Source organism: Coregonus clupeaformis, chromosome 36 (genome assembly GCF_020615455.1).
Source record: "Coregonus clupeaformis isolate EN_2021a chromosome 36, ASM2061545v1, whole genome shotgun sequence".
NCBI classification, from domain to species: Eukaryota; Metazoa; Chordata; class Actinopteri; order Salmoniformes; family Salmonidae; genus Coregonus; species Coregonus clupeaformis.
In genome coordinates, this window is record NC_059227.1 from 7,692,315 (window position 1) to 7,706,252 (window position 13,938).

The following is a 13,938-nucleotide window of genomic DNA, read 5'->3' on the forward strand; positions in this document are numbered from 1 at the left end:
GTAAATTTGCAATTACAAAAATACAGTAGTATACTGTACTTGTTCTCTTCTCTGAATGTCCTTACTATGGTGGACACAGAAAATCGGCTCAAATTGGGATGCACTCTAAGTCCTGCTTCCCTCATTGTCAGTCCATGGACAAGAACATGGACTATGACTGTTGCTTGAATTTCATCAGATATTTCCACTCTTTGTCTTCATCTTCTTCTTCGTCCTCCTCTTCCTCTTTCTTGCCCTCCTCCTCCTCTTCCTCCTTGTCGCCCACCTCGCATACGCACTCGTCCTCGTCCTCTCACATTGTTTCTTCTATCCATTCTCAGACTTTCTCCTTCCCACCTTCAACAACCTGTTTGCTCTCTGAACTGGCTTATATTGGTTGTGTTGCATCATTTGAAACAGGTTAAATCAATTTTGAGTGGTTGTGTTCAATCAATGACATGTGTTCTCTATTTGTATTTGATTGTTGCCACTTGTGTTTACCAGTATGGATGACATGTGCATTAGAGTGCAGAATGTGTTTTGAGAATGAGAATGTGTTTAGAGTTTTGCTGAAAAGTCTAAATGAGATCTGCAAATTGTGTTTTACCATGTGAAATGGTTTAAGGTATTGACAACAGACTGCATAATTAGCTAAATGAGTCCAGGCAACTGAGAACTTTGTTCAGCCAATGGGTTTTAGTGTTTTAGCAATTGAGAAAAACTGTAATAGGGGTCAAGGTAAGGCTAACTGATTCTCAATCAGTGGTTTAAAAGTGGCTTGCATCTGCTTCAAGCATAAAGCACACAGACACAGACACTCACACACACACACAGACACACACACACACACAGTGGTGAATTGAATGAAATAGCAGAACTGTATGACTCGGATGAGAGGATTGCATAATTGTGGGAGTTTGAGTGGATGTCATGTTTGTTCTGTCCTGATATAAAACTGCTTTTAATTTATAGTCAGTTTAGTCCATTTATTTCACTATGTTCACATTATTAGTACCCCTTCCATACTCTATATCCACATAAGATCCACAGTGTCACGATCGTTGACTGATGAAGCGGACCAAGGCGCAGCGTGATAAGCGTACATTCTTTATTTGTGTACACAACACGAACCAAAACAATAAACAAACGATACGTGAAGTCCTAGGTTACAACACCAACCTTTCGGAACAAGATCCCACAAAGTAACATGCCAACAGGCTGCCTAAGTATGGTCCCCAATCAGAGACAACGAGCTACAGCTGCCTCTGATTGGGAACCACCCTGGCCAACATAGATCAAAACGAACTAGAACCAAAAACATAGAAAACAAAACATTGAAAATCCACACCCTGGCTCAACATTTAAGAGTCCCCAGAGCCAGGGCGTGACAGTACCCCCCCAAAGGTGCAGACTGCGACCGCGCCATTCAAACACAAGGGGGGCGGGGCCGGCTCCGGGCGTGACCACCACTCTCTCTCCACCCCCCCGTAGCGCCCCTGATCTGGTCTGGCCCCGCTGGCCGGAGCTGGACTGGACACCGGTGGAGCGGATTGCTCTGGCTCCGGAGTGGAGCAGCTGCCCGGTGCCGTCCAGGCACCGGTGCAACAGGCACGGGCCGTGCCGGACTGACGACGCGCACCACTGAAATGGTGCGGGGAGCAGAAAAGGGCCGGACCGGGCTGGCAACGCGCACCACTGGCTTGGTGCGGGGAGCAGGAACAGGCCGGACCGGGCTGACGACGCGCACCACAGGCTTGGTGCGGGGAGCAGGAACAGGCCGGACCGGGCTGGCGACGCGCACCACAGACTTGGTGCGGGGAGCAGGAACAGGCCGGACCGGGCTGACGACGCCAACCACAGGCTTGGTGCGAGGGACAGGAACAGGCCGGACTGGGCTGGCGACGCCAACCACAGGCTTGGTGCGAGGGACAGGAACAGGCCGGACTGGGCTGGCGACGCGCACCACAGGCTTGGTGCGAGGGACAGGAACAGGCTGGACCGGGCTGGCGACGCACACCACAGGCTTGGTGCGTGAAGCAGGAACAGGCCGGACCGGGCTGGCGACGCGCACCACAGGCTTGGTGCGAGGGACAGGAACAGGCCGGACCGGGCTGGCGACGCGCACCACTGGCTTGGTGCGGGTAGCAGGAACAGGCCGGGCTGGACTGGGAACACGCACCATAGGCTTGGTGCGGGGAGCAGGAACAGGCCGGACCGGGCTGACGACGCGCACCACAGGCTTGGTGCGAGGGGCAGGAACAGGCCGGACCGGGCTGGCGACGCGCATCACAGGCTTGGTGCGAGGGACAGGAACAGGCCGGACTGGGCTGGCGACGCGCACCACAGGCTTGGTGCGAGGGACAGGAACAGGCCGGACCGGGCTGGCGACGCGCACCACAGGCTTGGTGCGAGGGACAGGAACAGGACGGACCGGGCTGGCGACGCGCACCACTGGTTTGGTGCGAGGGACAGGAACAGGCTGGACCGGGCTGGCGACGCGCACCACAGGCTTGGTGCGTGAAGCAGGAACAGGCCGGACCGGGCTGGCGACGCGCACCACAGGCTTGGTGCGAGGGACAGGATCAGGCCGGACCGGGCTGGTGACGCGCACCACTGGCTTGGTGAGGGGAGCAGGAACAGGCCGGGCTGGACTGGGAACACGCACCATAGGCTTGGTGCGGGGAGCAGGAACAGGCCGGACCGGGCTGACGACGCGCACCACGGGCTTGGTGCGAGGGGCAGGAACAGGCCGGACCGGGCTGGCGACGCGCACCACAGGCTTGGTGCGAGGGACAGGAACAGGCCGGACCGGGCTGGCGACGCGCACCACAGGGTTGGTGCGAGGGACAGGAACAGGCCGGACCGGGCTGGCGACGCGCACCACTGGTTTGGTGCGAGGGACAGGAACAGGCCGGGCTGGACTGTGGAGACGGACTGGAGGTCTGGAGCGGAGAGCTGACACAACCCGTCCTGGCTGAATGCCTATTTCCACACAACCTGTGTGAGGCATCAGCACAGGACGTACAGGGCTGTGCACTCGTACTGGCACTACAGCACGTGGCACTGGCGCAGGATATCCGGGACGAGGAGGGGTACTGGAGGCCACGAGCGTTGAGCCGGCACACTCCGTCCTGGCTGCATGCCCACCTTAGCACGGCACAGTACGTGGCTCCGCATAACACGGAACCTGCCCAGTCTCACGCTGCCTAGCCTGAGTACGGGGAGTTGGCTCTGCTCTACCTCCAGGCTCCGCCAACCACCCTTCCAGCCCCCCAAACCTGGTGGCCTCCTCTCCTAGTCCGCGGATTCGTCCTGTAGCTGCCTCCAGCAGCCCCGTCGTCCACGCCGTGTGACCCCCCCAAAAAATGTATTGGGGTTGCCTCTCGCGTGTCCGTCGTCGACACGGTTGGCGCCGTTTCTCCTCTCCTGCCTGGGCATTTACTTTTGCCCATGGCCCTCTGCCCGCGAATATGTCGTCCCATGACCACCATTCACCCACCTGGGACATCGCCAACTTCTCCTCCTGGGCACGCTGCTTGGTCCTCTGGTGGAGGGATCTTCTGTCACGATCGTTGACTGATGAAGCGGACTATGGCGCAGCGTGATAAGCATACATTCTTTATTTGTGTACACAACACGAACCAAAACAATAAACAAATGATACGTGAAGTCCTAGGTTACAACACCAACCTTTCGGAACAAGATCCCACAAAGTAACATGCCAACAGGCTGCCTAAGTATGGTCCCCAATCAGAGACAACGAGCTACAGCTGCCTCTGATTGGGAACCACCCTGGCCAACATAGATCAAAACGAACTAGAACCAAAAACATAGAAAACAAAACATTGAAAATCCACACCCTGGCTCAACATTTAAGAGTCCCCAGAGCCAGGGCGTGACACACAGTATAGACCCACATTTACTCCATTCCCCCATTCCCCTCAGATTATACCTGAAGTAAAGTCTTTCACTTTAATCAAATTTAAAACATTTACTCCTTGGAGTCTTTGGCCTGTTCCAGCCCCAATGCTGTAGGGCCCTGAATTCATTCCTGAACCAAAGGGCAGCGTCGTGTTCATTAGGGCACAGAAAATGTTTAAGTGTTTTGCAATGAAAAACGAAATTTCTGATAGGACAAATCCAGGTAGTCTGTTCATGTTTCAGTATAAACCTACTGTCTCCCTCCTGTTTTTCATTTTTATATTATCTTTTTTTTTTTTTAAGAACACCTGAATTTGTGTTTTTATTTTTTATTTTAAAAGAACAGTAGGGAAAGTACTGAAGGAGAGTGTAGATGTAGACAGGAATTCTCTCTCTCTCCAGTATTCGTGAGTTAGTGACACTTAATCCCGGTAACACGTGTCCCGGTAGAAAATAAACCGTTGATCAGATTAAAGTCCAAAAGCAATTGAGGGAAGGCTGCGTTGTCTTGTTGGTACTGCTATGTATTAAAGCCCTATCACAATCCTCTCTGTGCCCTGAGTATGTTTGGGATAGATCTATGCTTCCTCCAGCCAGTGACACACACACACACACACACACACACACACACACAGCCCCAAACATTGGTGATGTAATACACTTGGGGACGTGTGTGGTGTTAGGTATTAAACGCTGTCCTGTCCAAGTGGGCCCATGTATGTGACAAGTGGTATTTACCCATTCACTTTCTCACCTACACATACACTCACCTTACATGTAAACATTGACAACCACACACACAACCACACACACACTGAATAGGGAAACACACACAGACATTCTCTGTCACACACACACACACTGACATGGAATAGTTATTCTCTTGGTAGCTATGTGTAATCACATAGACCGTGTACATCACATAGCTACCTGCCTAACCGCAGTGCTCTCTAGCTCCAGGATGACTTTCCTGGCACAACATGTGACATCATCGCCCAACCCGAGAGATCACCAATGACCTCTACATGTGATGCACATGGTCTTGTTCTGCCAATGACCTCTACATGTGATGTACATGGTCTTCTTATTTTATTTTATTTAAATGATCTAACAAAAGGAAAGGATTTCGATTTGTATGTCAGCATAGGGTAAAGTGTGTGTTGTTGCCTCTCCCCATGGAACATATTCACAAAGACCGTCTGTCTCTTTCAGTGCACAAGGAACTACGCTGACTCTCTGCATCAGTGCAGGACGTGTCTGAGGGAATTGGTGTGTGTGTGTGTGTGTGTGTGTGTGAGAGAAAGGGAGCGAGAGAGAGAGAGAGAGAGTGTGTGTTTGTGTGTGTGTGTGTGTGTGTGTGTGTGTTTGTGTGTGTGTGTGTGTGTGTGTTTGTGTGTGTGTGTGTGTGTGTGTTTGTGTGTGAGAGAAAGGGAGCGAGAGAGAGAGAGAGTGTGTGTTTGTGTGTGTGTGTGTGTGTGTGTGTGTGTGTGTGTGTGTGTGTGTGTTTGTGTGTGTGTGTGGCCAGAGCCTTGTGATGAGGACATTCTCACAGTCACAAGATCCCTTTGAAGCTCTCACTTAATACATATCGCCTCCAAAACACTAATTTGTAAAGTAGATTGCAGTGCTAATGTTCGGTTTGCTGCTTTTCAAAAGGTATCTATTTGATTTGTGTTTTTCCGTAAAGTTTATTGTTAATCATAGATAGTTCTTTAAGCATGCAAACCAATCCTGCGTCTTTTTAATGTTTTTTAATGCTCAGGGATTGTATGGGCAGCTAAACTCCTACCGAAGCCCCCATGTGACCCTATAGTGTAAGGACCCCATGTGGGCCTGTCTCATTGTGGTGGATCAATGTGTGCTGGTGCCCTGTCAGTCTTCTCCTGATTGATATGGATCAGTCTTGTAATGGCCGACCAGTCCCTGATTATCCTGCTGGGCTGAGAGAGATAACTATTTTTATCACAGTCAGAAGGAAACTGACTCTTTATAGATTTTCAACAGGAACTTCTGTGAGGAACCTATCATATCCTACACGTATACTGTATAGTGTTAGTAGTGTGTAACTTGGCGGTATTCCTACTGTTCTTAGCAGTGTATTGAAGGTAGACACACTCAAACTACACATTTGTTACGAGCTGCACAGTAGATAAGGAAGAAGGTAGATGGAAGACATCGCATAAAGTCACACACACACTATCATCTTTTTACTTTCTTTATTGCAGGATAATTTTGACTTCCTTTATTGCAGTATCATTTTGACTTTATTGCAGGATCATTTTTACTTTCTTTATTGCAGAGTCATCTTAGTTTTGGTAGAAGGAGCCATGGGGTAATCGCTGGTAGGGCAATAAAAAAATGGAGTGTTATAGAGCAGCCCACCTATGAGTAGTTTGCCAATCAATTCTGAAAGTACATTACATTTTCATGTGTTCCATCGCAAACTGTCTTAAACATAAAGCTCCCGGCTACTATCCAATCAAAGCCGCATTAACATTATCCCATTATCCCCTGGTTAGCCACTATTGGAACACAATATATGCCAATTAATTTCCAGCAATATTGCCCTTGTCTGTCTGTTTGGTGCGCGTGTTTGTCTATCACTCTGTATGTAGCCAGTTAGCGATGCTAATGATAATCATCTTGTTGTGACACAGAAAGACTTTCCCCAAAAACCAGGAAAAATAAAACAGAGCAAACAGGAAAATTCAGGAAAATACCAAGTATAATTTGATGGGGCCCCCGTCAGAGTTGTTTATTAACCATTATATTACCAGGTATATTGACAGAAAACATACTGTTCATTAAACTGAGTTGATAGATTAGAACCCAGTTTAGATTAGTAAACCTCTTCTTCTATTGAGGAACAAAGCCACTAACCTATAAATGAGTGTTGTACGTCTGTTAGTTATATGTTAAGAAGTACATCTGTATGTTTGGCACCTATCCTGATTGATGTGTTGACTATGCCTTTACGCTCAGAGGATAATCTGGAACGGTTTGAATTCTGAATCGGCAGCACCAGGGTAAGGAAAGACCAGGGTAAGTAAAGACCAGGGTAAGGAAAAGACCAGGGTAATGAAAGGCCAGGGTACTCTGTGTGTGTCCGTGTAAATAGCCTGTTTTTTGCATTTTTTTGTATTTTTTGTACATATTTCCCTATCACACTTTTCATCCTTCTACTAAATATACTTTCCTGCAACCCGCCTCACTCAATGTGGAACGGATTCTATTATTGACTTACCTTTTATCTAGAATCTCCAGTTGAAACTAGCTAGCCAGCTAACTAGCTACTTGCTATTAGCCACCGTTAGCGGTTTTCACCCAGGACATCTGATTTTCTGCCGGAATAACTGAATCACTGGACATTAACAACGGATCGCAACTAGCTAGCCGCAACCGAATGGATGTTGCTGTTGGCTAATCACCACTGCCCCCGAAGCAAGCACCAGTTAGCCTTGAGCTAGCCTCGAGCCAGGCCCATATCCCGGCTATCTACCTCTCTGTCTACCGGACGGGACCTCCTAAAGTCGACACGGAGCCCCGCCGATCCATCACGACTGGTCTGCCGACGTAATTGTCTGTGGTTTCAACAGGCTTCCCGTTGCGACGACCACGAAGATCCATCTGCTAGCCCCGGCCCGCTAGCACATGCAAACAACAGCCGTGCTTCCTGCTAGCCAGTGCTGTAGCACCAATTCGAACTGCTCTCGGACTCACATATTGCTGTTCACTGGACCTTATGATCACTCAGCTGCACTGCTGATGCCTGCTGGACTGTTCCTTTACACGGTACCCTGTCCTGTTTATCTGTTTTGCCTCAGCCCAAACATTCATCGCCATTACCAGTTGTTGTCTTAGCTCTATCGAATAACACTTGTGATTGCTTTATGCCTCTCTCCCATGTCAATATGCCTTGCCTATTGCTGTTCCAGTTAGTTCTTATTATACAATTTCATTGTAAAGCCCCAAGTCCCTCTCAAACTGCCTCAAATAGCTCATTTGTTCCACCCCCCATACATGAGGAGACCGGCTCAATCGGTGCCTCCAGTGATGCTATCTCTTTCATTGTTACCCAACACTTAGGTTTACCTCCACTGTACTCATATCCTTCCATATCCTTGTCTGTACATAATGCCCTGAATCTATTCTACAACGCCCGGAAATCTGCCCCCTTTACTCTCTGTACCCAACGCACTAGAAGACCAGTTCATAAAGCCTTTAGCCGTATCCTTATTCTTGTCCTCCTCTGTTCCTCTGGTGATATAGAGGTTAACCCTGCAGCCCCCAGTATCACTCCTACTCCCCAGGAGCTATCATTTGTTGACTTCTGTAACCGTAAAAGCATAGTTTTTTTGCATATTAACATCAGAAGCCTCCTCCCTAAGTTTGAGTTATTCACTGCGTTAGCACACTCCGCCAACCCTGATGTTATAGCAGTGTCTGAATCCTGGCTTAGAAAGGCCACCAAAAATTCAGAAATGTCCATCCCCAACTACAACATTTTCCGTCTAGATAGAACTGCCAAAGGGGGATGACATTCTCGTGTACTCGCCTACCCGTGTCGAGCATGTGGCCCTGGTGCGCAGAGTGTTGCGGAGGCTGTTGGAGCACGACCTGTATGTCAAGGCAGAGAAGTGTCTGTTTTTCCAGGAGTCGGTCTCCTTTTTGGGTTATCAGTTGACTGCGTCAGGGGTGAAGATGGAGGTAGACCGGGTGTCGGCCGTGCGTAATTGGCAAACGCCAACCACTGTGAAGGAGGTGCAGCAGTTCTTGGGGTTTGCGAATTACTACCGGAGGTTTATCCGGGGTTTTGGACAGGTGGCAGCTCCCATAACGTCTCTTTTGAAGGGGGTCCGGTGCGTCTGCAGTGGTCAGCCGAGGCGGACAGGGCGTTTGGGAGGTTGAAGGACCTGTTTACCTCGGCCCCGGTGCTGGCGCATCCGGATCCCTCTTTGCCATTTCAGGTAGAGGTGGACGCGTCAGAGGCCGGTATAGGAGCCGTGCTTTCGCAACGGTCCGGCGCGCCACCTAAACTCCGCCCCTGTGCTTTTTATTCCAAGAAGCTCAGTCCGGCGGAGCGAAACTATGACGTAGGGGACAGGGAGCTGTTAGCCGTGGTACAGGCCCTAAAGGTGTGGAGGCACTGGCTTGAGGGGGGCTCAACACCCTTTCCTCATTTTGACGGACCACCGTAACCTGGAGTACATCCGGGCAGCGAGGAGGCTGAACCCTCGCCAGGCGAGGTGGAATATGTTTTTGACTCGGTTCACATTTAAGATCACATACATCCCTGGGTCACAGAATGGTAAGGCAGACGCACTGTCTCGGCGGTATGACACGGAGGAGAGGTCCGTGGAGCCCACTCCCATACTGCCGGAGTCTTGTCTGGTGGCACCGGTAGTGTGGGAGGTCGATGCTGAACTCGAGCGAGCGTTACGCACCGACCCTAGTCCACCTCAATGTCCGGAGGGTCGGAAGTACGTTCCGCTCGAGGTTCGGGATCGATTGATCTATTGGGCTCACACGTCACCCTCCTCTGGACACCCTGGTATCGGCCGGACAGTGCACTGTCTTAGTGCCAAGTACTGGTGGCCCACGTTGGCGAGGGATGTGAGGGTTTATGTTTCCTCCTGCTCGGTGTGCGCCCAGTGTAAGGCGCCTAGACATCTGCCTAGGGGTAAGTTACTACCCCTGCCCGTTCCACAACGACCATGGTCTCACCTCTCGGTGGATTTCCTCACTGACCTTCCTCCTTCACAGGGGAATACCACTATACTGGTCGTTGTGGACCGGTTTTCTAAGGCCTGTCGTTTGCTCCTCATGCCGGGCCTTCCTACGGCCCTGCAAACTGCCGAAGCACTATTCACCCATGTGTTCCGGCACTACGGGGTACCCGAGGATATTGTGTCTGATCGAGGTCCCCAATTTACCTCCAGAGTCTGGAGAGCTTTTATGGAGCGGTTGGGGGTCTCGGTGAGCCTCACCTCGGGTTACCACCCGGAGAGTAATGGGCAGGTGGAACGTGTGAACCAGGATGTGGGTAGGTTTCTTAGAACATACTGCCAGGACCGGCCGGAGGAGTGGGCAAGGTACGTTCCCTGGGCCGAAATGGCCCAGAATTCCCTACGCCATTCCTCCACTAACCTAACCCCTTTCCAATGTGTGTTAGGTTACCAGCCGGTTCTGGCACCTTGGCAGCAGAGCCAGATCGAGGCTCCTGCGGTGGATGAGTGGGTGCGGCGCTCGGAGGAGACATGGAACGCTGCACACGTCCACCTGCAGCGGGCCATCCGTCGTCATAAGGCGAGCGCCGATCTCCACCGCAGTGAGGGACCGGTGTACGCACCTGGTGATCGAGTCTGGCTCTCTACCAGAAACCTGCCCCTCCGCCTGCCCTGTCGGAAACTGGGTCGGCGGTTTGTAGGGCCATTTAAAGTCCTGAGAAGGTTGAACGAGGTGTGTTACAAATTACAACTGCCTGTGGAGTATAAAAGTATTAACCCCTCGTTCCATGTGTCTCTTCTCAGGCCGGTGGTAGCTGGCCCACTCCAAGAAAGTGAGATCAGGGGAGACTCCTCCGCCCCCATTGGACATCGAGGGGGCACCGGCGTACTCTGTGCGGTCCATCTTGGATTCGAGACGTCGGATGGGGGTCTCCAATATCTAGTGGAGTGGGAGGGGGTACGGCCCGGAGGAACGGTGCTGGGTGCCGAGGAGAGACATTTTGGACCCGTCTCTCCTGACGGAATTCCATTGTGGGCACCCGACGCATCCTGCTCCGCGTCCTCCTGGTCGTCCCCCGAGGCCGGAGTCGGCGCACGTCTGGAGCCGCGGCGTCAAGGGGGGTACTGTCACGGTTTCGCCGAGGCTGCCTCTCTTCCTTGCTCGGGCAGGCTTCGGCGTTCGTCGTCTCCGGAATACTAGCTGCCACCGTTGCATGTTTCTATGTTCGTTTGCTTTTGTCTGATTGTTGTCACACCTGTTATCATTTAGTGTCATTAGTGTCCTATTTAGTTCTCGTTGTGTTTGTCAGGTGTTGTGTGTGATTGTTTTACTGTCGTGCCGGTAGGCTGGATATTTACTGTTTAGTCGGTTGAGCTAGTTTGCTCCTTAGTTTTGGAGTATTTTGTCGCACCTGTTTGTGCGCTTGTGTTTACACCTACGTGCGGAGCTTTTGCCTCAGGGCATTTATTTCGTGTTTGTTTTGCTGTGCCTCACTAAAGTCTGTTGGACTAACGTACTGCGTCCTGCGCCTGATTCCACCCACACCCACCTACATCTACCTTGACACTTGTTGGCTGGTCCTCACTACATATTCGTCGCCAAACCCACTGGCTCCAGGCCATCTATAAATCACTGCTAGGCAAATCCCCTCCTTATTTTAGCTCATTGGTCACCATAGCAACACCCACCCGTAGTATGCGCTCCAGCAGGTATATCTCACTGGTCATCCCCAAAGCCAACACCTCCTTTGGCCGCCATTCATTCCAGTTCTCTGCTGCCAATGACTGGAACGAACTGCAAAAATCTCTGAAGCTGGAGACTCTTATCTCCCTCACTAACTTTAAGCATCAGTTGTAGAGCACCTTACCGATCACTGCACCAGTACACAGCCCATCTGAAATTAGCCCACCCAACTACCTCATCCCCATATTGTTATTTATTTTGCTCATTTGCACCCCAGTATCTCTATTTGCACATCATCTCTTGCACATCTGTCATTCCAGTGTTAATACTAATTGTAATTATTTTGCACTAAGGCCTATTTATTGCCTTACCTCCATAACTTGCTACATTTGCAGACACTGTATATATATTTTCAGTTGTATTTTTGACTTTATGTTTTGTTTTACCCCATATGTAACTCTGTGTTGTTGTTTTTATCGCACTGCTTTGCTTTATCTTGGACAGGTCGCAGTTGTAAATGAGAACTTGTTCTCAACTGGCTTACCTGGTTAAATAAAGGTGAAATAAAAATTAAAACATTAAAATGTTCTATGTTAATCTGAATGACCAGTTGAATGCAGACATATCCTGAGCCGATTTGCTTGCAGTTCACATTTCAGATACAAACGACATTATCTCAACATGTCCCCGGTAGTACACAACACAATGTGTACTCAATCAATGCATGAGGGATATGGGATTGGTAAAAGACTGGGGCAATCGATGGCCAGGGGTACCATCTATTTTCATCCAGGATCAATGAATGGATGGAGGGGGCATGTTGCTATGGCCATGCAGTGGCGCTGGAAGAGTATCAAATGGTCCAATCGCCAATCGGGGGGGCTGAGTTTAAGGGACCTGCTTGAATACGACCCTAATGAATACGACCCTAGCACTGCAGAGTGTGATTGCTAAGGTAGTTCTCTAGGCCAGTGTTTCCCAATGCATTCCCAATTACCCTGGTTTGACCCCTGGTTAGATCATTAGGTCAGGGCTGTAGGGCTAGCATTGATGTCACCTTTTGTGATGTTACTGAGCAAAGACCTTGGCTTTAGCTCAGTGGCTTAACGCTGTCTTCTTTTGATGCACCATGCCGAAGACTTGGGTTGGATTTCCTGGTTCGTCACATCAAGACATGGTACGTACATCCATCTACCATCTGTAGTAACAGAGTGGAACAGATCTAGGTGGGGCTCTAGATATTACAGAAGCTATCCAGAGGATGACACCGGGTGTCCGGTGATATTAGTGTTACGTAATATCCTGCTGAGTGGTGGTATTTCAGCCAGGGTGAATCAGATGCCTGCTGAGTCTATAGCAGAACCCACAGGAGGAACGGAAAGGCAGACGGCTCACCTTTACTCTGCTGCTGAACCATAAATGTAATGTGACGGGAGGACAAGGATGGACAGTTTCGTTGATACAGTGTGGCGAAGCTGCTACACACAAAACATAGACGTGGATTATTAAGACTAGGCCTAGAAGATTAAATTAAATTCCAAAAAGAATACAGTATCACAATCCTACTAACATTACTTCTGTATACCTGTACAGTTTTATAAGAATATCAATTTACGTTGCACGTGATGCTAGTGGTAGTACTGGGAACCTGTCTTAGATAATGTGCCATGCCAGATATTTCAAATGTAACGGTTATTTTGCTCACTGCTTTTGCATTTTATGAATGAGGAAAATGGAGCCCTATTTGTTTCTATTATTAAATTAAACATTTATCTATTATTTATTTAACATTTGATATCTTTCGTGATTTATGACTGACAACATATATTTCTATGGAAATTAATGTTCTAAGATCATCCTCTCTGTATGTGTGACTGGCCTAAGTCAGAGCTAGGCTGTCATCCTGTTGACAAATAGCACCCTGACTCTGACCTCATGACATCAGAGTCACGATAAAGCCTCTGATTGGCCAATTAGAAAACCCCCCGCTCCACACACACACACACACACACACACACATACACACACACACACACACACACACACACACACACACACACACACACACACACACACACACATCTCTGTGACGACAAGAAGCTGATGAATTGGTGGCCCTTGAAGCAATGAATACTACATCTTCGATGTATTGATGGCAGGGCAGTAGCTATATAGATGGATGACGTTGTTTCTGCATTTACATGTGTTCCAGTAATGCCTGGCGAAAACCAAACTCTACATTCCACAGTAAGAACATCCTACCAAAGGTCGAGCATGGTGGTGGTGGTGTGATGGTTTGGGGATGCTTTGCTGCCTCAGGACCTGGACGACCTGCCTTAATAGAAGGAACCATGAATTCTGCTCTGTATCAGAGAATTCTACAGGAGAATGTCAGACCATCCGTCTGTGAGCTGAAGCTTAAGCGCAGCTGGGTCATGCAGCAAGACAATGATCCAAAACACACAATCAAGTCTACATGAAAATTGCTAAAAAGCAACAAATTGGAAGTGTTGGAATGGCCTAGTCAAAGTCCAGACCTAATCCCAATTGAAATGTTGTGGCAGAACTTGAAACGAGCAGTTCATGCTTGAAAACCCACACGTCACTGAGTTAAAGCAGTTCTGCATG